The sequence below is a fragment of the Pogona vitticeps genome, chromosome 3 (genome assembly GCF_051106095.1).
Source record: "Pogona vitticeps strain Pit_001003342236 chromosome 3, PviZW2.1, whole genome shotgun sequence".
Taxonomy (NCBI): domain Eukaryota; kingdom Metazoa; phylum Chordata; class Lepidosauria; order Squamata; family Agamidae; genus Pogona; species Pogona vitticeps.
In genome coordinates this window covers 12,472,058-12,495,664 of record NC_135785.1, presented here as the reverse complement: position 1 = coordinate 12,495,664, position 23,607 = coordinate 12,472,058, and the positions used below count along the sequence as shown (strand labels likewise).

The 23,607-nt window shown below is 40.0% G+C and overlaps 1 long non-coding RNA gene across 1 annotated transcript in view; it reads right to left on the bottom strand.

Moving 5' to 3' along the window:
• Positions 1–3,760: 3,760 nt before the first annotated feature.
• LOC144588441 (uncharacterized) overlaps positions 3,761–23,607 on the bottom strand; it is a 51,274-nt gene continuing 31,427 nt past the window's right edge. The window contains exon 2 of the long non-coding RNA XR_013544015.1: positions 3,761–14,902. This is a non-coding gene — a long non-coding RNA (uncharacterized LOC144588441). The remainder of the gene's footprint in view (positions 14,903–23,607) is intronic.

Genomic DNA, 23,607 nt, shown 5'->3' with positions numbered 1-23,607 from the left:
GCTGCATAGGACCAAAGAAACTGCTGCACAGTTTGGGCACTGTGTGGGTTTAGTCGTTTAGTCGTGTCCGACTCTTCGTGACCCCATGGACCAGAGCACACCAGGCCCTCCTGTCTTCTACTGCCTCCCGGAGTTGTGTCAGGTTCATGTTGGTTGCTTCGCAGACACTGTCCAGCCATCTCATCCTCGGTCGTCCCCTTCTCCTCTTGCCGTCACACCTTCCTAACATCAGGGTTTTTTCCAAGGACTCTTTTCTTCTCATGAGATGGCCAAAGTACTGGAGCCTCAGCTTCAGGATCTGTCCTTCCAGTGAGCACTCAGGGTTGATTTCCTTTAGAACTGATAGGTTTGTTCTCCTTGCAGTCCAGGGGATTCTCAAGAGCCTCCTCCAGCACCACAATTCAAAGGCATCAATTCTTCGGCGGTCTGCTTTCTTTATGGTCCAGCTCTCATTTCCATACATCACGACAGGAAAAACCATAGCTTTGACTATTCGGACTTTTGTTGGCAAGGTGATGTCTCTGCTTTTCAAGATGCTGTCAAGATTTGTCATCGCTTTCCTCCCAAGAAGAAGGCGTCTTTTAATTTCGGGGCTGCTGTCTCCATCTACAGTGATCATGGAGCCCAGGAAGATAAAATTTGACACTGCCTCCATATCTTCCCCTTCTATTTCCCAGGAGGTGATGGGACCAGTGGCCATGATCTTAATTTTTTTGATGTTGAGTTTCAGACCGTTTTTTTGCACTCTCCTCTTTCACTCTCATTACAAGGTTCTTCAATTCCTCCTCACTTTCTGCCATCAGAGTGGTGTCATCTGCATATCGGAGGTTGTTGATATTTCTTCCGGCAATCTTAATTCCGGCTTGGGTTTCTTCCAGTCCAGCCTTCCGCATGATGTATTCTGCATACAAGTTAAATAAGCTGGGGGACAGTATACAGCCTTGCCGTACTCCTTTCCCAATTTTGAACCACTCAGTTGTTCCATGACCAGTTCTGACTGTTGCTTCCTGTCCCACATATAGGTTTCTCAGGAGACAGATAAAGTGGTCAGGCACTCCCATTTCTTTAAGAACTTGCCATAATTTGCTGTGGTCCACACAGTCAAAGGCTTTTGCATAGTCAATGAAGCAGAAGTAGATATTTTTCTGGAACTCTCTGGCTTTCTCCATAATCCAGTGCATATTAGCAATTTGGTCTCGAGTTCCTCTGCCTCTTCGGAATCCAGCTTGTACTTCTGGGAGTTCTCGGTCCACATACTGCTGAAGCCTACCTTGGAGGATTTTGAGCATAACCTTGCTAGCGTGTGAAATGAGTGCAATTGTACGGTAGTTGGAGCATTCTTTGGCACTGCCTTTCTTTGGGATTGGGATGTAGACTGATCTTTTCCAATCCTCTGGCCACTGGTGAGTTTTCCAAACTTGCTGGCATATTGAATGTAGCACCTTAACAGCATCATCTTTCAAGATTTTAAATAGTTCAACTGGAATGCCATCACCTTCACTGGCCTTGTTGTTAGCCAGGCTTTCTAAGGCCCACTTGACTTCGCTCTCCAGGATGTCTGGCTCAAGGTCAGCAACTACATTGTCTGGGTTGTCCGGGATATCCAAATCTTTCTGATATAATTCCTCTGTGTATTCTTGCCACCTCTTCTAGACGTCTTCTGCTTCTGTTAGGTCCCTCCCATTTTTGGTTTTTATCATGTTCATCTTTGCGCAAAATGTTCCTCTAATATCTCCAATTTTCCTGAACAGATCTCTGGTCTTTCCTTTTCTGTTATCTTCCTCTATTTCTTTGCATTGTTCATTTAAGAAGGCCCTCTTGTCTCTCCTTGCTATTCTTTGGAAGTCTGCATTCATTTTTCTGTAACTTTCCCTATCTCCCTTGCATTTTGCTTCCCTTCTCCTCTCTGCTATTTCTAAGGCCTCGTTGGACAGCCACTTTGCTTTCTTGCATTTCCTTTTCTTTGGGATGGTTTTCGTTGCTGCCTCCTGGACAATGTTACGAGCCTCTATCCAAAGTTCTTCAGGCACTCTGTCCACCAAATCTAGTTCCTTAAATCTGTTCTTTACTTCCACTGTGTATTCATAAGGGATTTGGTTTAGATTATACCTGAGTGGCCCAGTGGTTTTTCCTACTCTCTTCAGTCTAAGCTTGAATTTTGCTATGAGAAGCTGATGATCAGAGCCGCAGTCAGCTCCAGGTCTTGTTTTTGCTGACTGTATAGAGCTTCTCCATCTTTGGCTGCAGAGTTTGGGCACTATCCATCACTATCCATCAGTAGTAGTAGTAGTAGTAGTAGTAGTAGTAGTAGTAGTAGTAGTAGTAGTAGTAGTAGTAGTAATAATAATAATAATAATAATAATAATAATAATAATAATAATAATAATAATAATAATAATAATAATAATAATAATATTTATTTATTTATTTATTTATTTTATTTTTATCCCGCCTATCTGATCATATTAGACCACTCTAGGCGGCTTACAGTAAAAACAACAATGTAATTTTAAAACTTTACAGCAGAAACTTAAATAAAAAATAATAATAATAAAGAACAGAATAAGAAAAAAGATCGTCAAGGGTTTTCTGTTGGGAAGGCCCGCCTATACATCAATGTTTTTAGTTGTTTCTTAAAAATGCCCAGCGAGGGAGCCGCGCGAATCTCAGGGGGCAAGTTGTTCCAAAAAAAACCCTCTACTACAGCAAAGTTTTGTAGTGGGGAAGTTTGTTGAAAGACTCTGCTCATGACCTGATTTTGATCCTGACAAGCTCAGGTAGATGGCTCATGGTTGAATCACCCTTCTAGCCTTCCATGGTCAATAAACTGAGTACTCAGCTCATGGGGAGGGACTATGTATAGCCTGCAAAATTAAAAACTGTAGACTGCTCAGATAGTGCTTTAAGCACTATGGGACATTATATAAGCAGCATGCTTTGCTTTGGTTGTTGTGGGTTTTTCGGGCTCTTTGGCCATGCTCTGAAGGCCAGTCTCTGTGGCCGGCATCTTCAGAGGACAGCAGTGCTTGAGAGCACAGAGTGCTGTCCTCTGAAGATGCCAGCCACAGAGACTGGCGAAACGTTAGGAAGAAAAACCTTCAGAACACGGTCAAAGAGCCCGAAAAACCCACAACAACCAATTACTGGGTTCACTGCCCTTTTAATTATCTTCTATTAGAAATGTGCAGCCTGTTGTCATCCAGTCTTCAGTTGTAGAATTTTGAAGTAAGTGGTTAAATTGCACTGCTATATATCGATGGAGACTTGTTAGATGCTTTAACCAAAATCTGTGCAGCTCCTCTGGACCAGGTGCACTCCAGTTTTTCACAGCCTTTATTTGCCTCTTAATCATTTCAGTTGTTATTACAATATCATCCATTTGTTTTCCTTGAGTTTCTTTAGAAATGTCTTTAATCCATGAGAAGTTTTTGTTACGTCCAGTTCAGCTTTCCCACATTTCTTTCCAAAATTTTAGAGCACCATCTTTACATGGGCCTAATTTCTTTTGCTCTTCATTTTCTCCTAGTGATGTATAGAATGGTTATTTTGAAATTGTGTGTTTTCTCTATGTTGTTTCAAGTGTCCATCATATCTTTCAATTATTTTTTGCTGTAGCTGTTACTCACTTTTTTCGTTCTTCCATAGTTTCAACATTTTTCCTTTCTAGGTCATATATTTTGCATAGTCTAGCTTTTACTTTTTTTAAAAAAAAATTGAATCAAGTGTTCTAAGTTGCTAATGTCTGCATATAATTTGCTTATTTTTCTTTCCAGGCTAATTTATATTTCTTTCCAGATGAATTTTGGAGTGCCAGAAGTTTTCTGGTTTTTTTGCAGCTTGGTTATGATGGTAGCTGTTCTATATATGCGTTCGTTTATTTCCTTTAGCATATTGATTGGGATTGTTCTGATTACTACAGTTGCATCATTCAGTAGATCTTTACTGGTTTACTTTGTAACTGCTGCAAATTGGGGAGCCTTTGTTTTTCTGTGTTCTGGCTAATATGGGCTACTATTTTTTTCCATCAGTGATGTTTGCTGCTCTGTGAACTCATAATTTGTGGGTTGTTCCATAGGTTGTTCCTCTATTGATATGTTTTCTTCCACTACCGTGTCTACCTCTACCCTCCATTTGTCTTCCATACTATGGTCATTGTTCTGTATTGATTTTTCTTTTGCTACCTTTTCTAGTTCTTGCAATTCTAGTTCTGAAAACACTTTACACCAGATGATAACCCATCTCTGGTACATTAACCGTTGTTCAATTATGTCACTACTTGGGTGTTTCCTTTTCCAAATTTCCATCGTTCTTTTTTGAAAACCACGGGCTGTTGGGTTTGCCTCATAATAATATTTCATAATTTCTCAATTTTAGGCAACAGTCCAAGTTTTGTGTTTATGTTGTTCCAGTAGCTTTGCAGCAGCCTGTCCTGGTTCCTCAACAGGGTCTGCTGAGCCCTGTAGCCCATTTGTCACCAGATGACCAGGGGCTATAGCATCTGACATGATCTGGTTGACCGGGTAACAACCAATCCAGTGTGGATTTTTGTTTATTTCCTCTCATCATAATTGACGGTTGGTGGACACGGTTGGTCTAGCTTTTTCACTGAGACCTGTCTGGCTTGGGAGACCCTTCAACATAGCTCTTAAGCTGACTGAAGCATGGATGCCCCTCTGCCTCAACAGGCAGAGGTTGTTGCCTTATTGTTGTTGTTGTTGTTAAAAATAAGACCACTGCTACTCCCCCTGTTCAAGGTCACCTGGTTAATTCCATGGCTTAGCAGGGATTTGTATCCAGATACTACAAACATTAACCCCATATTGTTTGCTCTGCATCATGCAAGAGCAGATGGCAGTGAGGCATATTACACTATCAGCTAGATGTAGATGTCTCTTCTCTTGTGAAAGAGGAGATTTCCTGAGATTAATACGTAATCAATATTTGGAGTTGCTTCTGCTCAGGCGTGTTCTCTAGCTAATTGTTTCTTGGAAAGAAAGCAGGAAGCAAAATGGGAATGGCTATGGTAATGAAACGTGAATGAACGGTGACAATTCAATTGCATCTACATGTAAGGCGCCATAACAAATTGAAATAACCCACATAATGAGGGCACAAGACAGATATGCACCAGTCGCTCCTAATAGGAAGAATAAATCCCCCAAGGGTTCGGCAGGTTGTGGCAACATTGACAATCAAAGAGCTCATAAAGCTAATGGAAATGGCTTCAGATGAAAGCTAATACCCGGATTGCCAGATAGGCTGCAATGTTAAGCAAATATAGATGACACTCAATCCACCGAGCCAACAAATAACACATGTAAACACTCAGCACAAATCTCCTGCAGATTCCTGGCCTACGGTCTTCTACCCCTGTGTCCTAGCTATTGGAAATGGCCTCTTTTCCTTCTGTGCCTGGCCAATGTTCGTGAAATGAGGATTGTCTTTTGAAAATGCAAATGTGGCAAGGTTTGCTGACTCTTTTGCCACCCCAAATTTTTCTGGAGATGAAACTGGGGGAAAATTTAACTAGAATTTTGTTCAAAATAGTAGTTACTTCAGCTGCTTCCCCCTCCAGTGGCTTTAACGTCTGTTCTCCTCAGGAAGACATAAAACATAATAGCTCTCCCAAGCTGTTCATCCACTATGGGAGAAAAAGTGTATGTTTTCCTTATGTTTTCCCTCCTGAGAAGAAAAGTAGATTCAGGAGCTGAGTGGAACTGGAAAGTGTTAAACAGCATGTATGAAAATATCTGTGCATACTCACATAAACATACATTATTCTTTATCAGAGACAGATCTGTCTACGTGTGTTAATTAGTGAAAAGAAAACTAATCTGTGTCCCAACCACAGGATATAGTATGATCCTCAGATTGCCCTCATGGTTTACAAAGAAACATCAACAGCAGCTGCTGCCATCAAAGCCGACCCTACTATAAGGCAGAGTGATGCAGTGGTACCTAAGGAAGCAGAGGGCTGGTTTTCAGTTCAATGTTAGGATGGGAGAAAGAAAATCATTACACATGGTCTGCCCTGCATCTCCCAAACCAAGTTGCTGCCTTCATGAACGGTCTGATATTTTTACACCCCGGCCCTTGAGACTCAAAGGCTGCCAATTACCCTGTTTTCACAAAAATCAGAGGTAGTAACACCAAAGAGGAACATTTCTATATAACTTAGTAAAAGACTAGTTGTTAACGATGAGCTAGGTGATCTGACTTAGCATTAGTTAATACAGGACTTAGAGCCCTTAAAATTGTAGTTGCATTCAGCTCTCGAGACCTTCAGCTTTTGAGTTTTCCTCTTCTAGCAGTCTTCTATTCTTTTGGAACTTGGAAACAAATCTTTTCTGGACATCCATTCTGGATGGCCAGTCTTGTGCTTTGCAGTGTTCGTGAAAGTAATTTTTTTCCCCTAACACAATTTGGCACCAAACTTATTGCAGAAGGAGCTGTGACAGAAAATGCAAGATGAACTTGGAGGAATGCTGATTTCCATATAAAGATTCCCTTGACATTTAGTCCACTTGTGTCCGACTCTAGGGCACGGTGCTCATGCCCATTTCCAAGCCATAGAGCCAGTGTTTGTCCGAAGACATTTTCCATGGCCAGCGCCACTAGACACGGAACGCCATTACCTTCCCACCGTGTTCATGGTACCTATTTATCTACTCGTATTTTACATGCTTTCTAATTGTTAGGTTGGCAGGAGCTGGGAAAAACGACAGGAGCTCACTCCGTCGCATGGATTCAATCTTATGACTGCTGACCTTGCAGCACAGAGGCTTCTGCGGTTTAACCCACAGTGACACCATGTCCCAGTGATTTCCATATACCCTGTCTTAAAAATAGGAATATTACAAGACTAGCTAACACATTCTAGAGTAGAAATATTTTCAGTCTGCTGATTCAAGAGTGGATAAAGTACAACAGGCATGCAGCACAGAGGGCCGTGAAACACCACCTTTAAAATACATACTTTTAAAAAAATCTACTCCAATTTTGTGCCCTCTAGGGGGGCATGAGAGCCAGTGTTCCCAGGTTTTGCCCCCAACACCCTTGCTCTTCCCCATACCATGATTTTTATTTATAGATATATTTAAGTGTTCACCACAGGGGGGTGAGGTGACTTAAAAAAAAAGAAAACCCTTTGAAAAGAAAAACAGGTTGTGGGCATGTATGACTCTCAGATCTCTGTCCATTGCTCACCTGGTCTCAAAGCCAGAACAATGCAGGTTTTTGGACCAACAGAGATGTAACAAAATATATTCTCAAATAAATTGGATTTTTTCCCCAAGCTGTGTTTGTTTGTTGCAGCAAAATGACAAAGAATCGTATTGCGTCTTGAAGTCTGACAGGTTTTATTTACTGTAAGCTTTTTGTTGTCTTGCAACCCACTTCAAATGACAACTTTCTTCATTCAGTCAAGGAAAGCTTACAGCAAAGTAAAACTTTTAACAAACCAAAAAAAATCCCAGAGGACTCCTGGTTGTTTATATTCTCATATAAACTATAACTCCTTTCACATCAGATAACATGAATGGTCATCTGAGTGGGTGACATAAATACCCTGTAAAACAATAAGGAAGGAACTTTTTAAAGAGGCTTGAAAGCCAAGAAAAGAGATTGTTTAACATGTATCCTATACAGAGGCAAACTACAAAGGGAATGCAGGACCCAGTCAAATGGAAACTGCAGCCACTTAGCCTCTTTGCTGGTGGTATTATGGTGGTAGTAAGAGTGTCTGTGGATATATGTAGAGGAAATGAGACAGGCAATGAAAGTGGATCAGAATGCATCAGTGAGGGCATGATCCTGACCTTGACCAGCACACACACACTCTTATTGATTGATTGATTGATTGATTGATTCATTCATTCATTCATTCATTCATTTATTTAATTTTCCTACTTACTTACTTACTTACTTACTTACTTACTTACTTACTTACTTACTTACTTACTTACTTACTTACTTACTTACTTACTTTGGGCGGCTAACAACAATATTAAAATAAAATAAAACAGCAATATTAATACACTAACTAGAGGATGTCAAAATAAGTTAGGTATCGACAGGAGGTCTTAAGTTGATTCTTAGAAATGCCCAGTGAGGGAGCCAGACAAATTTTGGGGGGGAGATTGTTCCAGAGCTGGGGGGGGCAACTGCCCGAGAAGGCCAACTTTCTTGTTCTTTCTCTTCAGGCCTCCCTCGGCGTTAAGCCCCTCAGCCGCCCCTCCTGGCTAGAGCGAGTGATATGGGTAGATCTAGGTGGGAGAAGGCGTTCTGCCAGATATTGCGGTCCTAAACTGTTTAGGGCTTTATATGCCATCATTAATACTTTGAAATCAATGCAGAAATGAACAGGTAGCCAATGCAAGGCTGCCAGAGTGGGGGAGATATGTTGATGTTTTCTTACCCCAGCAAGAGGTCTGGCTGCCGCATTCTGCACCATTTGAAGCTTCCACATCAATCTCAAAGGTAGCCCCACATAAAGCACATTACAGTAATCTAATATCAAGACTACAAGTGCATGGACCAGAGTGGTGAGGGCTCCAGCATCAAGGTAGGGATAAAGCTGGGCGATCCGCCAAAGATGGAAGTAGGCGGTGCAGACCACTGACCCTACCTTTGTTTCCATGGGAAGCGCCGGATCAAGATGTACCCCCAAGCTGCAAACCTCAGTCTTCGTGGTGAGAGTCTCACACACACACACAAAAGTGAGGGAGTTCCCCAAACCACCAATGTCTGGGCCACTCACCCTCAGAACCTCCGTCTTGTCTGGGTTCAGCCTCAGACCATTCGCCTACATCCATCCCAGTACGGCATTGAGGGGTTTGAGCCTTCCATTCAATTGCCTCTGAAAATCTGGCTGGGTTCCCATGCATATATTTTAGCACAGGCTTCCACAAACCCAGCACCCTTCAGATGTGCTGGATTATAATTCCTATCTTTCCCTCCCGCCATTGGTCTGCTTCCTTGAGGAATATGGAAATTGTGCCCCCCCCCCGCCAATATGCCTGGAAGACATCAAGCCTAGGAAGGCTGTCTTAATATCTAGATTTCTTAGCACTCAGAAGATTATACTGAAAAAGTAATGTATTGGCATTAGGCATTACATTTTTGCTTGTTACACATTATTCATTATTTTCAGAGTATTTTTTTCAGACGTGCTTTGGGAGAATTTTGTGTTGCTCGTGCCTCGTAGAAAAGGTACTGAAAAAAAAATCGAACCATGGCCTCAAGTCGCCAAAAATCCCATTGAATGACCCCTCAAAATTCTTGAAGTATGGATATGATAACAATTTTGCCAAATATTTTGTTTTTATTAAGGCAGTTTGTGGAGAGTTGTTTGGCCCCAAGAGAATGCACACCTCCAGTGGGAGAATGAGATGAGCGCCTTTTGTACAAATTGCTTCATCCTGCAATTTGTACAAAATGCTTCTTTTCTCTTTGTGTAGCAAAACAAGAAGCTAGAAGGACTGGCTGACTGACCAAAACAATGCAAGCAATGCTGCTAATTAGGGATGTGATGAGAAAGAAGGGGCAGAGGAAAAAGATGAGGGTTCAACAAGTTAAGGCCCCTTGCCAAGCCTTGCCCAATGCAGTGAAATTTTCAAGATTCTTTTGAAAATGATGCCCCAGTCCGGGTTTTCCTGACATCCACTCCCCTAATTTTTGCCTGTCCTTTTGCACTAGCTGCTGGCAAATTCTGCCCTTTCCAGTGAATCCTGCACAGGAATTATGTTACCGCGAACCTGGAAAAATCCAGCAGAGTTAATGTTTTCAGGTGCTGATGGCAAAATAACTCACGCAGACACGTTCAGCTTCCTCCAGCACGACACGTGTATTTACAGCATATACAAATATACAAAGCGGCAGCACGGCAGCATGGAATCATCAAAGTGAAGGGTGATACATGTTCTCTATACACTTCATATATATACACTTGAGTATCTGCCCTTGCCCAATCAGAGCAGGTGTTGAATCATCCAGGCATCACCTCTCCAGAGTCACTGTGACTCAGCATTTTACACACCTGGATATCATGGCAGCTCATCAATGCTTCTGTTCTGTTCTGTTCAGGCCTGTAAATTTTCAATACTCTGACAAATTATGCTCTTCTGCATCAGAAGGGTAATAAGAATGAGCAATGTCTCCAATTGTTCTGTTACTTACATAAAAATTACATTACTCACACAATCTACCACTGATAGTCTTACTTGTAAAATGTTACTTCCAAATTCTAGGATAGATATATAGTACATCATGACATTATGGCTGGCATAGTTTGGTGGGTTGGAGCACCTGGCAACAGATCCTAGGGCTAGAAGTTTCAATCTCCACTGTTTCTTCCTGCAGTGAAGCCAAGTGAGATTACCCAGACAGAGCAAGTGTGGCCTTGGGAAATGAGTATGGCCCAAAATGCCACAGAACAAGGAACTGGTAACGCACCTCTGAGTACTTTTGCCCCTAGAACATTTTGGAAGAGTGGCTATCAGCTGGAATCTACTTGGTGGCTTATTTTAAAAATAGGCTAATTTAGAATATTAACAAAATGATATTTAAAAAACCCACAATTTTAAGATAAATTATAACCATGAGCTTTCCAGAAGTGGGGGAAGGGGGAGAGAGGGAAGTATAATATCTTTTACAAATACCATGAAACCATCTTTTTATTGAGCTTAAATCGTTCCATATTAGTTCTTGCCTTACAATTCAAAAATTGACAGTCAAGGGGAGACCGGCTTGACGCCGCGATGAGACAGCAGTAGGAGGATGGAGCTCTGTCCCCTGGGTTGAATTCTGACCAGTTTGGGACACCCCAGGGTGTCAAAACCACCCCGGAGAGGTGGAGAACTGGGGTGGGGGAAGCCTGTTGATCACGGGGGGGGATGGCAGTCATCCCTGTTTGATCCAGGAAACTCCCTAATCAGCCAACGGACAGAAACAAGCAGCTAGGAAGCCTGCTTGCAAGTCGTTGGCAGCTGACAATAAGAGAAGCAACAATCAGCTATTCAACATCAGTTTTATCGGGTGAGATATATTTTTACAACTAATTGCTTATGATTACGCCTGGAGAAGACAATTCCTATATACAGAAAAAAGAATCTCCTATCAATCTCATCAATCATAGAGCAGCAGAAAATCTGGAGAGAGGGATATTTGATGCAAAGAAAATAATTTAAAGATTAATGGGACATTAACTACTCATTTAAATACATTTAACATATACTTTAAGAATATTATAATTTGGCGTTATAAATCTTAAGAAATTTTCTCGTAAGTTGTTACTGGTTAAGTCTGGAGTTATATTATGTTTTGACTACTTGAAGTCTTTTGGCATAATTCCCAGAACAATGACCTTGAGCACTCTACTGCTGTTTAAAGCTTGGAAAACTGGTTTTTTTTATTATTTCTTTTTTATTTTTTCATGCCTGGTTGGAACATAGACGAATTAACCCTAAAGTGGGTCTTTGTACTTTGGGAATTAGTATATTGGGCCAAAGTGAACTTTTTGGAACCACATCCAGGGACTTGGAATTCCAGTTTTGGCTGATGCAGAATTGCGGGAACTAGGTACCAGGACATGGATACAAACACTGAATTGGACTGTGATATTTGGTGGTTTTGAACCTCGGTTCAGGCCTATTTGGCCAAAGTAGATCCTCTGAAACTGCCCCAGGAGCTGGAAGTGTTTGTGTTTGACTAGCTGGTATAAACCTGTGGGAATTATGCCATCAGGCTGCTGATACAACCATTGCATTGTACCTTGGCACTTTGGGGGTTTAAATCTTGGTTCAGGCCTATTTAGCCAAAGCGGACTCTTTGGACTGACTCTGGAGACTTGGAATATCTGTTTAGCTGCCATCAATTTGCCAGGGATCAATTAGGACACTGAACTGTGAGACTTGGGGGCTTCGAATCTTGGCTTAAGCTCTTGGGCAGCTGGAACAGAATGGCACAACAAGGACAATTTGGGGATGAAACAAAATCTACCCTTCAAACAATACTAGAAATAGTGAGATCCCACTACCAAGAGACAAAATTATTCAATGAACATCTGAAGAATTATAGTCAACAAGAGACAGGGAATAACGAAGAAGGAAATGAGAGTGTGCCGGATGATGTATGCCAATCAAAAGAGGAGCTGGAGGAAATTACTGGGGAAACCTAAGAGAAACAACTTCAGTCTTGGATCCGAGGAGAGTATTAAGGGAAGACAAGGGGAGAAAATCAGCAAAATTAATTTTTAAAAGCCTGGGAGATCTATTGAAGATAGACCAGGTGCATAAAGATCTAGTGGAGATAAATCAGATGCACAAAATGGTTTCAGAGGGCATGAAAGATGGCAGAATGCTTAGAGAGACAGAAACAAAAAGTACAAAAAGAGAAATAGGAGAGGGAATTACTTAGAAAGATGAAAAAAGGAAAAATAGGAAGGGGGGCCTTTAATGTTGACAAACATGTACTGTATATATTTAACTTCGGGAATTGTAAAGGAACATATCATTTATATTAAAAAGGAGAATTAAACTGAAATAAGGGAGCTATAGCCAGGGTAAAGATGTAATATGGTGGGTTTTCTTTTTAGGTAAATTAAACTAGATATAAGGTTGGGGCATGGATCTGTAACTACTTTTATTAAGAATGTTATTAGAAGATCTTGAGAATATTGTACACTATGAAAGTAATATTATGATAGTAGCCATATTATATACTAAAATACGTACATGAATGGTTTGAATGTTTGAAAGATGTCTGGAATTTGAGGGGACAACTGGGAAGACACTGAGATGTAAAAAACAAATAATTGTAAGCAAGTCATGTAACACGATGTTTGACAAGCACAAATCAAATGTAGATAGAGTGAAAAATTAATAAAATGTTTTTTAAAAGTTGACAGTCATGAGAGTTGGCATTTCATTGTTTCTGATGAGAACAAGAGCCCCTGAAGATGAGTTAGGCCAGCATGTCTTTCTATATTTTCCAGCTGTGTGTAGTGCAGAGATATAATCTTCCTTCATGGAAACATACATAATATGTGTGCACACGCACACACGCCTGCAGCCCCTTTTGTATACCACCAACAGCTAATCAGCTTATCCAGATTTGTTTCCACTGATTAGCTGAATTCTAGGTATGAAGGAGAAATTTAGCATTTGAAAAAAAATCACATCCAGAAAGCAAGGGGTCCCTGAAAAAGAATCAAAAACTCACCCTTCTTGATTATCACAAGGAGTGTTGTAACAAAAATCAATTTGCAACTTGTTTGTAGCCTCAAACCCACACTAGACGTGGCATGTTTGTTAATGGGTTGCCGTATTTTTTCTCTCTCTCCCCCCAGTCACTGTTTATCGCTGACTGAAATTAATTTTTCATCTTTCAAATAATGAAAGAGTTGTAATGTTTTGGAATGAAAATGAATGCCGCCCTTCCATAACCATGAAAGGACAATGCCTTCCAGAAAAAAATGATAAATGTTGCAACAGAACACCCGTTGTAACGAATCTCCTCTTGCTAAGTGTTTTTAATCTAATAATTGCATTTGGAGCACAGCTATAAACTATATTTTTTCCTTGGCTCCTGGAATGTAAATCACCCATGCTCTCTCCCTGAAACCAATGGATTGTAACATTTTGGACACACTTTGGACAAACTGGATCTGATCATTCTAATCACTGCTTCTTTGTAAACATTCTAACATCCCCAACTCATAAATAAATTTACAAACTACACAGAACATAGCAAGAGAGTTAGCATTGAAAATATAATCTGCAGGGGGTTGGGTGCGCCTGTTGTACTGCATTTGGCTTTCACCATCAACAGAAAGATGGGTTTTCCTCAATATGTTTGTACAGACAAACAAACAAAAAAAAACAAGCCCAAAGTTGTTTCAAAGTCTTCTTGACAGACAGCTTGCTGTTCCAGAAAATGAGACAGTGAAGCTGGAATGTTAAGAGCCATTTAGCAATCTCAGCCCACCTCAGAAAGCTCCAGGTTTCTCCATGCGGCCACATCGCTTTCAGTTTAGAGAATTTTGTGTATTTCTTTGTTTGAAAGCTTGAAGGTTTCTCTGAAGGATATAATACCAAAATGAAGGGAAGAGGCAAAAAATGGAAAACGAGAACACTCGTGCAGAGGTTTCTAAGCCTAAGAGAATGACCTTGCTGATATATAATTGTGCAACACAGAATGTGTATATGAATGTTTAAATGTGTTCGCTAGAACCAGTTTGTTGTATTTGCATAACAGACCATTCTAACCAATCAGAATGAGTCAACGGTCAGCCAAGCTACTATACGTCAGGTATCAGTCATAAATCTGTCAGACAGAACTAAACATGTAACTAAGACAGGGTCCAATAAGGGACAGTACCAAATATGAAATAGACATGATCTAATAAGATAATATGTACCCCAAACAGGAATAAAGATGTAACTATAATATATAATAGGAACTGACAGGTCTTACTGATGTAACAGTATTATGAGAAAGATATTTAACGGAGAAAAAATGGCTGTCATATAAAATGTCTAAGCAATATAAGTTGTATTTTATAAGATGTTTATAAGCAGTAAAAGTTATTTCATGTTTTTACCAAAACAGAAGTGATTATTTCAATATCAATTGCTGGCACAAATACACACAAAAGGGAGAACACCAAATCGTATACTTTACAACAGTTTTTTTTTTAATCTGAACTTTGCCAACTGCTATACAGTATGTACATTTTGCTAAGTTACAGGCTATATATTATTTACTATAGACAAAAGCCAACAGACCTCTGGGTGCCATCTGAAGAAGAACTGAAGTCTCATGATGCTCACTTCCCACTCGTGCTTCTTTTCTCTCTCTTATCTAGAATTTTCCAGAAGAATGTGTGCTGTGATGTGAAGGTCAACTATATTAAAGGAAAGTTTAATACAGCAAGGGTTATACCCAAGCTCAGGGAAAACTTTTAGTCATTTAAGGCAGTGGTCCCCAACTTTAGGCTTCCAGATGTTTTTGGACTTCAACTCCCAGAAGTCCTGGCCAGCAGAGGAGGTGGTGAAGGCTTCTGGGAATTGTAATCCAAGAACATCTGGAGGCCCAAAGTTGGGGACCACTGATTTAAGGGATAGTTTCTACGCTTCCTCTACTTGAACCAGGGGATCAGATGGTGACTGCAGACTTTGGGTAGGAATAGATGGCTTTCATGCTTTAGTTTAGACAACCAATGCTTCAGTGTATTGACTCCTCAACCAAAGATACTGATTGCAATTCTACCTTTGGTTCAGGTGTTTCTACAAATGATTATACCTCTGAATGGAGAGCTTTCATACTAAGCGGAGTGATGCTGCCTTTGAGATTCTGGGAGTTTTGATACAAAAAAGTAATTTTGCTAAACTTTTTTTCCAAATACTTCTAATCTGTAATTTGTAGACGATCTGGAAATCTTTGCAGGTGTTGTTGCTGTTTGTTGTTTTCAAGATACTCTTTGTCTTGGACCCTCTCTGGCCTTGGCTAATTTTTAAACAGGTTCCAAAAACTCAGACTTCCATATCAGCAATTTTTTAAAAGGCATCTTCAAACTTAAATTTATTTTTGTACTTTCTCAAGAAGAAGAAGAAGTCAAGATCTTGTGGGATTTCTAGATCCAAACCTATAGACACCTTGAACATAATACACCAGACATATTAGTAACAGAACGAAGAAATGTCTGGATCATTGACATTGCAATTCCAGGGGATGCCAAAGTTGAAAATAAAGGATTGGAAAAACTGACAAAGTACAGAGACCTGGCAATCAAAACATTTCGCCTCTGGAAAAACACCCTTCAGTGATTCTCATAGTCATTGGGGCTTTGGGAACAATATCAAGAAATTTTACATAGTACTATAAGCAGTTGCAGATCTCAGAAATCAGACCATCAGAGTTTTTTAAAAATGACAATATTAGGAACAACATATATGCTGTGCCGATATTTAACAAATACTTAGGTTTTTGGTTAAAACCTGCATCTGTTATATACTGCCAGTCAATGTTTTTATAATTTTGATTGACTGTGCCTGGTTAATAATAATAATAATAATAATAATAATAATAATAATAATAATAATAATAATAATAATAATAATAATAATAATAATAATAATAATAATAATCATCATCATCATCATCATCATCATCATCATCATCATCATCATCATCATCATTATTATTATTATTATTATTATTATTATTATTATTATTATTATTATTATTATTATTATTATTATTATTTCATGTGGATGAAACATTCCTCAGTGATCTCCATTATCATCGGGGCTTTGGGAATAATATCAAGAAATTTCATACGGTATTATAAGCATTTGCATATTCTAGAAATATCACCATCGGAGCTACAAAAACAACAATATTAGGAACAGCATATATACTATATTTAAATAGTATATAAAAGATTCTTAAAATTTAAATATTTAGATATTTAAAAGATACTTAGGTTTTTGGTTAAAACTTTTATCTGTTATATAACACCAGTCAATGTTTTTATAATTTTGATTGATTGTGCCTGGTATTTTTGAATAATAATAATAATTTCAGAACTGCAGAGCTGGAAGGGATCTTATGGATCACTGAGTCCAACTCCTTTCAAGGAGGCACAGTGGGGGAACTCCCAACCTCTGGCTCTACAACCAGATACCCAAACCAGTGAGCTATGAGGAATTAGTTCTGTCATGTCTCCCCTTTGTCAAATCAATCTTCGGTAATATGAAAACCTTGAAAGGAACCATAGCCTGCCATTGGCAATGAAGCCAGGTTTCTGTAACTTTAGGTGGAAAGCAATGAGCAATAACAGTGGGATCAGAACCAACATATGAGATAACTATTCCTGAAATGCATGGAAGGAATGTATTTATATTCACATAAGTGGGCTTTGGAGTTACATTTGGAGTTACATTCTTCTTCTCATCTCTTAACAAGGGAGAATTTAAAACTCTTTTAAACAATGCATTCTACAAACCTCTCATTAATTCTGGAGGCTTTGTTGGGTGCCCACGCAGGGTGCCAAAGTGGAGGGGAAAAGATTCAAGCACTCATAGAATATCTGACAGCTTCAAAGCACTGTATCAATATTAACTCATTAATTAGTCGAAAGGCTAATTAAAGATGGGAAGATAGTGCTCATACCCCTTAGGAAGTTAGGTTATCTACCTTCTGGAGCTGATTTTTGAAGTCAAGGGTTTGTCGAAGGATACAACCCCAACCTTTGCATTAACTTGCGGCTGCCCTCTGTATCTTGCCATGGGCCATGCATCAATGGACGCTTGGTTTGGACATACTCCAGGTTATTATGCAGAAGCAAAAAATCCCAGCGGGCACTTTCCATATCGGCACCCTGCAAATCCCCCTTGAAGTCATGTATGAATAAATTTGCATGACTAATAAATATGCATGAATAAGTTTTTTAATATGCAACAATTATAGCAATTTCACAAGGGACTGCTCAGAGATCTGAGGTTAAGGGCGGTGGGGTGGGCGGGAGAAACTGTAGCCAGACTGGAAAATGGCAAGACTTTTTAAAGAAAAAATACAAAATCATTTAAAACTCAGCAGGGAATGGAGGAGAAGGGAAGGGAAGAAAACTGGAAGACATTTTAACTTGTCAAAAGAGCAAAGAGGAGTAGGAAAAGAACTTATTATGATGGTATCATGGGGAACCGAACATCAAAGCAAAAAGTATGGCCCCTAATTAATGGGGGTGGGTGGGCCTGAAATGAACTGCAATCCACAAAGCTGTGAAAGACAAATAAGCCGGAGAAATGTTTCAGATTGTTATTTTTAGTAATAACAAAAACAAAACAGAAGGAAAATAAAAGTATTGCAGCGTGTTCAAGACTAACAGATTTATTTCAGGGTAAACTTTCATGAATATAGTCAACTTCATTAAGATGCTTCCACCTTTTCAGATTCCTGTCTCTAAAGAAAATGGTGTCTAGAGAAAGCTCACTCCGAAATCAATTTGTTAGTCTTGCTCTAATACTTAACATTTTACTTTGTGTTTTTATTGTTTATGAAAGGCTCTCTGAAACCTGTTTTTAGGAAGGCTGCCAGATCAGCAGCATCTGTTTTCCTGAGATTTCAGGCCAAAGCCTAAAATCTGAGGTAGATGTCTGCAATGTCTCGGCAGACAAATCCTTCAGAAGGAACTGCCAAGCAGTGTGTGGGTGACAGACAGATAATGTGATGGATTCAAAAGCCAACAAATGATTTCCCGCAATAGATATAGCTCCGGAGCATGCATGATGGAGAGAACTAAGCTGTTTCTCAGCATGTCTGAATACCACAATCTGAAACTGTGGTCTAGGATTGCCAGCTTCCTAGTGCCCCTTCAGATTTCAGATCCAACGCCTGTGTCCTGCAGAGCAAATCCAAACACTTTGTCCCAAGACTAAAGTCTGAGGCATCGTGGCAAACCTAAGCTAGGTACTTCAGGAAGAAGGCTAATTTTCTTGGCTCCAGCCTCTGTCACACCAAGACATTTTACTCCTCCAGGGAAAAACTAGGTGGCTTTTCATACTTCCCACCCAGAGGTCTGTTGGATGTTTACAACCTGTCATGCTGCCTCTAGTAGGGTTAGGGTCACTGTCACTCTATCCAGCACTTCCTGAAGTACCTAGGGAATGGTAATTTACTTCTAAGTATTTTCTACCTGTAAAACCCTGAAAGGGTAACATAATAACGTAAGTCAAAATTGCCTTGATGGGTCGTTATTAAAATGTCACATTCATATCTCACTGCTGAGATATATTCAACTGAAAAGGTGCCTCTTCATTATCAGCAGATTAAACTGTTAGGGATAGATAATCGGTCTCTGCATTAATTTGGGGGCTAATCAGATGAAATGAATGATATTCATTGAGATTTCAATTTGAGCACTTCCTCTATTTGCTAGACTTGCATCCTTCTAATTAAAATTTCTGCTTCGTTATGCTGTCCGTCAGTAACAAAACTAGTTATGCAATGTACATCCCACCTAATACGTCTCTCTTTATCCTGAGTATTCTGCATACATCACCCTGTATAATTGAATCTTATGAACTTTTAATTGCACTTATTTGCAAACATCCTATGCCTCAAGACAGGTATTGTATTTCTACTTTGATGGCGTGATTAATTATTGAAAAGAAAAAAGAGAAGAGTTTTCCACAAGAGCTGTGTTTCACCTGCTCTATTAGTAGTGGTGTCATCCTAAACAGCTGCAGTGATAAAAGAGAAAATGTCTTAAAACTTGTGATCAATTTGAAAGCCATGATATCTAAATTCCCCAGTTCCTTAAGGCAGGAAACTGTGTTTTGCCTTCTACCATTGCTTTGTCTTGTCCAGTGCTGTTTGCTAAAAAAGGCAATCTAGGAGTTCCACCAAGCTCTCCTCTAAAATCCACTACCTGCAGTTCTTAAACTAAAAAAACAATCAGGGCTACCTGTAAAGGCCTTCTGTGTTTGTGAATTGCTCTGTTTGTGGTGGGTGAGAAATTTAGAGACAACAAGAAAAGGAGAGGAACCTTCAGGCCTTGCAGTTTTGCAGTCTAGATCGCCAATAAAAAAATCTGCCTAGAACTGCTATGTCATTTGAACAGAGCAGCAATGCCAAATAGCAAATAATCTGCAGAAGGAGGGAATAGGCAGATCATATAGCTCAGATGTCTTTTCTGCTCTTGCTTTTCTATATCTATACATGTGTTGGTACTCTTAGGCTTCCTTTATTCTTTCTACAGCATCCCTTTCTACTTTTTGCTCCTCTGGCTAGTTTTAAAATAAATACCTGGCAGTAGACCTGAATGTGCAGAAGAACAACTTTAAGAGCTTCTATAATTAGCTTGCAAATTGATTCAGTTAATTCTTTATCTTCCTTTATGCAATACTCAAAACTGATTTCTGAAACAGCAAATGTGAGGTCAGAGGTTGGGAGTTCCATTCCTTGCTGTGCTTCCTGGGAGTAGAGCCAGCCTATGTGGCCTTGGGCAAGCTGCACAGTCATGGGGTGCTCCCAGAAAGAGGAAATGGTAAACCACTTCTGTGTACTCACCTCGAAAACCCTGAAAAGAGTCACCATAAGTTGGAAATGACTTGACAGAACATGATTAATATTAGTATTAGGGCTGTGTGGTTGGCATTTGTGCTAAGGTTGCATTTTATGTATATATTTTATACTTACTCAACCCAAAGAAAATTCAAATGGGTCCAACCCAGACAACGAAGGCATGCCACTTCTATGGCATCATGTTTCACCCCAAAATATAATGGGACTTTTTTGGTCCTAATTAATTATTTTGCCCAGGACAAAAAAAGTGCCCTATAGCAAAGAAACAAGCCCGAAAAAAAGCAATAACAAGTAGATTTCTCAAAGCATTTTTTGTCCTGGCACTGTCTGGAGTTTAAAAAAAACAGAAGCCAGACCTTTTCAATGGTGGTCCCTATCCTTTGAAATTGACTCCTGGTTGAGCTGCCCCTGGCCCCCTCCCTGCCTACATTTGTGAGGCTGCTGAAAACAGTGCTCTTTAGAGATGCATTCAAAAACACAACATCACATGATCATCCTTTGCCAGCACTGTTCCATTCTTTTATGAAGCGCTGTGCCACCTTGCTTTCAAATTTAATACATTTATCTTAAAAAGGTGAAGGTTCCCCTTGACAATTTTTGTCCAGTCATGTCCAACTCTAGGCAGCAGTGCTCATCTCCGTTTCCAACCCATAGAGCTAGCATTTTGTCTGCAGACAATCTTCCATGGTCATATGGCCAGCGTGACTAGACACAGAATGCCGTTTACCTTCCCACCTAGGTGGTACCTATTTATCTACTTGCATTTTTGTATTTTGCATGTTTTCAAACTGCTGGGTTGGCAGGAGCTGGGACAAGCAACGGGAGCTCACTCCATCACGTGGATTCGATCTTACGACTGCAGGTCTTTTGACCTTGCAGCACAGAGGCTTCAGTGGTTTAACCCACAGCGCCACCACGTCCCATTTATCTTACCTTTCCTTATTTTTATTGTCTGCCTGCTTTTGTTCAGCTTTTAAATTGTTCACCACCCAGAATAGTGCATTGCACTAATGGGGCATGTAGAAATGAATGAAACAAACAAACAATGAATAAATGCATTTGTCTGTTTTAAAAAAATGTATGGCGAATGGCTGAAAGGAACCATAATCATCTGCAATTCTTCATGCAACAGTGTCAGAGGGTACCTGTCTTACAGGTCTGGTTCTGTCTGGATTTTTCAGCAAGACAGGACCACCTTAACACATAAAGGCCAAGTGGTAATGCTATACCTTTTTCATTGGTCTGTGTTTCCCAAATGTTACAAATGTGTCCAGATGATTTACTGATCCTTAAAGAAGGTCACTTAAAAAGAAACAGGCCTGGAAAGAGAACCCCAGAGATTTGGAACATTAAAAAGGATTATAACATTTGGCAGTGTGTTGTTTTGCCTTGGTGTAAACTCACTTGGGGAAAAGATGTTCATTCTAACAGCTGTTATTTAGTTTATCCGGATTTGTTAGCAGAAGCAAACAGAAGCCTGAGAATGAAACTTCGAAGAGAAGATAAAGCCAATATTTCCCTCTACAGGTTTATAGACATTTTTACATGCATCCAATTAGTTGGTGACATTTACTCAAGGGCTTCTGTTTATGTGTCACATTTCCATCTGGCATGTGGTCGACGGTGTTACTTCTCCACGCAGGGTCCTGCCATATGTTAAGAGGCCGACTATTGAGTTAAGCTGAAACAATCATTCACAAATTCACAGTGTTGGCCGACCCTTCTCATGTTGCCATCTAAATTATAACTGCACAATTCTGAATGTAAAACTAAATTTGAAGAGGGCGGTTGATGATCAAGCATTGACATTTGGCTTGCCAAAGAGAAACAAGACATGAGACTGATCTTTAAAGTTTACGTTTTACAGATGGTTAAGAAAAGTTCTTTCTTTCCCTAAAGGGTTGAATAAAGGAGATGACTGCTTTAAAACTCAGGCTATTAGTTGTAGCCACCTGTCTTTTCTTGACTATGCTAAGTACCTTCCTATCAGACCTCGTGAAGGAATCTTCATTTTAAATTAAGGTTTAAAATAAATTTAGCTTCACTGAAGATTTCCTACTGAAATTCAACCTTGCCATGGTGACCTTCCCTTGTAGGGAAAGATTGTAGGGAGACTTGCATGGGGATTTGACCTGAGGGGGAAGACTGGACCAGAGATTAAACCTATAGGTAGATTGGACCTGTGAAAATGTTCCACCTTCGGAGGTGTCTCAAGCCTGATGTTTTTCAGAAGGCCTTGAGATGGTTCCCAATGGATCTGATTGGCAAGCCTGTCAAATAGGTGTTATACTGAAGTGATCCAGGCAGTTGACACAATTGCTCCCAAATACCCCCTCTGCTCCAGAGCCTGGTTCATGGAGGAGCTTGAGGTTTAGAAGTTGGTTAGGAGATAGCTAGAGAGAAGATGGAGGAAAGGTCCTTCAGAGTATAATTTGGCCGTGGTACGAAATCTGACCAGGAGATCTGCCAACATGACAAAATCAGTCAAAAAAAAAAGGCATTTAACCTCAGTGAAGCAATAAATCAGCAAGTAGAGCTCTATTGGGTGGCAGAGGGCCTCACTGTCCCTGGTTGACTAAAACAGCCTCAATTCGGCAATTTTAACAGTGAACATTTCTCAGCTTATTTTAGACCTAAAATTGAGGCTGTCTGGTGGATTCTGGACTTCTCTTGAACACTGGGTTCAGTCGAGAGCACCAGTTTTCTCTGACCAGTTTGGATCAGTTTCAGCCAGTACCATCAGCATGGTAATACCAGCAAAGACACTGACAACTTGTTCGAAAGGAGGCCAGGTGGGGAATTAAGTATCCCTCTTCAATCATGGACTAGATCAGAAGGGCAGTGTACATGTGTAATGTCTACATCCTTTTACATGTATTTGTTTGCCAGATCTCAGAGTCTGTTTCCCAGGATATATTTTGAGGCGTAGGAAATGTTCTACCTGTGGGTGGGGTGATGAACAGATTCCTTCTGTTGCTACCTTGCTGTAGAATGGTTAAAGGTGATATATCTCACAGAGTATGGGAGAAGACTATATATCTAAGAGTGCTCATACAGAGGTAGTTTGCTGGGTTTTTATTGTACTTTTTAGCATGATTCATGGTATTCTGCCCAGACCAAGAAAATATACAGTATTATGTCCTAGTTTATACTGCACTCTTGGGACTCAGTCGATGGTAAATGGGAGTAGCAGCGGAGCAATGTGTCTTAGACGATATTGTGTTTGTAGAAGGTTTCACAGAGCTTGCTGTCTGGAGCAGATTTCTAGAGTCTGTGAGCTTTCTTTAAAACGAGTGCCTTAAATCAGTGTCTGATATCCAGTGGTGAGTGGTTAATAGGCTAACAAGCTAAAGCACAAACTACCAAGCTGAGGCACAGATGGGAAAATTACTTTTTCAGAAAGATTAAATACCATTAAAATATCCCAGCAAGTGGGTGCAATTTCAAAGCATGTGGTATGAGGATGTCAGAGACAGCCATTTTGGTGGTTGCACTTAGAGTGTGGAATAACTCACTCCCATT